We start from the raw sequence: 1,805 nt of genomic DNA on the forward strand, positions 1-1,805 counted from the left end.
GCAGATTTTCTTTTTTTCTGCTGGAAACATGTAATATGGAGACCTTCTTAAAACCAAGAGGAATACCTGTTGGGAATGGAGGAACCAGTCAGGAAATATTGCTGAGGAATAAATGGCAGCAACTACATTCCTGTTGCATTGTTTTTTTTGTTTTTTGTTTTTTTTAAGGCCAGGCAACCCTTGGTTGACCTCACAGATTGCAAGGAACTTGTCAGCTTACAATCCCTTATTTTTTATTTAATTTTTAAATTTTTAAATTTTAAATTTTTTTTTTTATGCCTACAGCACTTTGGTCTTCCTAGGTAGTCTCCCATCTAAGTACTAACCAGACCTGACCCTGCTTAGCTTCCGAGATCAGATGCGATTGGACTTGTTCAGGGTAGCATGGCCATAGACTGCTGTCACATTGTTTTAATCACTGGATCAAGCTTCTTCTGAAATAAAACTACTTTGAAATTTTCAGTTATTTGAGTCAATAAATTCCCTATATTGTTTAATGCAGTTTAAGATGGATTTTTAGCTACTTGCAACCAAAGTCATCTTGACAAATATACTAAGCTATTCCATTTTTACACTACTCTCAGAAGGAGATCTGTCCTTCCATGTAGTCTTAGCTTTTGCATAGAACCACTCTTTCTAAAATGTAGAATGTTATATGGTTGGACCACCAGGCCTGGGGTTAGAAGAGGTAGGCTTTAGTCTGGTTCTGATAATTTTTTGATTAAGCGAATTAGGTAATTTATTTAATCTCAGTTTCTGTATAGAATGGGGAAATGGGTCTTCAATGTGTTTGTTTATCTGTATGTGTATATATTGATGCAGAACCTTTTTTTGGAAGAAATTTTATGTTGAACCCCAACAAATAAAACACATACAATTGTAACTCACAGGGAAGGTTAATTGTGTTTCTCATTCCCATATCTTTAGCAATGCCATAAGTCTGGCAAAATGTATGTACTCAGCAAATATTTGCTGAATTAATGAATAAAAGCAGAACTCCTGTGTTGGGTGATAACATGGAGCCTGGACCCCCACTTGCTTGGCCTTCCCATCCCCCTGAGCTATCCTTGAGGTCCCACCAGGGAAATCCAGTGCTTGGCAGAGCATAATCTGAAAGCCAATGACTAAGTCATCTGTAAGGCCCTTCTAGTTCTAAAATTGTATAGTCCAACATAATGATTTTTAGTAGGGAAGTATATGTTGATTGTGTCAGCAGAATTGTATTATGAGACTTTTCAAATGATAATTTCCTACTCTACAGAGATTTTTTTCTGTTATTGTAATCAATTACTATTAATTAATCATGTATCATTTCAATTAGTCACTATTTGAGTAATTAATTAGTTCCCTTTTAAAGCCAACCATGCTCAGGAATTGTGCTGGGGGGTGGTGGTAGAACAGTGAACAAGATGAAATAACAGATATGGCCTCATTCTCTTGGAGCTGGCTGGGTTGCCCATTAGAATCTGCCAAGGATGCTTTCAAAATCTTGATGCTCCTGGATCTCACCCCCAGAGAATCTGATTTGATTGCTTTAGAGCTATTGTTCTCAAATGAGATGGGGGCAATTTTGTCCCCCTGGGGCCAAATGTCTGGAGACATTTCTGATTATCACAGCTGGGAAGAGGGGGTACATCTGGTTTCGAGTGGATAGAAGCCAAGAATGCTGCTAAACAATGCACTGCCCAGATCCCACAACAAAGACTCACACAGGGCAAAATGACAGTGATGCTGATGCTGAGAATTCTGGTTCTGGATTTGGCCTAGTGGTTCCAATATGCAGCTAAGGTTACAAATCACTGTTC

The 1,805-nt window shown here is 38.2% G+C and overlaps 1 pseudogene; it reads right to left on the reverse strand.

Moving 5' to 3' along the window:
- Positions 1 to 276: 276 nt before the first annotated feature.
- On the reverse strand, positions 277 to 396 carry LOC112476884 (annotated as a pseudogene).
- Positions 397 to 1,805: the final 1,409 nt, after the last annotated feature.

The sequence above is a fragment of the Pteropus alecto genome, unplaced genomic scaffold (assembly GCF_000325575.1).
Source record: "Pteropus alecto unplaced genomic scaffold, ASM32557v1 scaffold81, whole genome shotgun sequence".
Classification (NCBI taxonomy): Eukaryota; Metazoa; Chordata; class Mammalia; order Chiroptera; family Pteropodidae; genus Pteropus; species Pteropus alecto.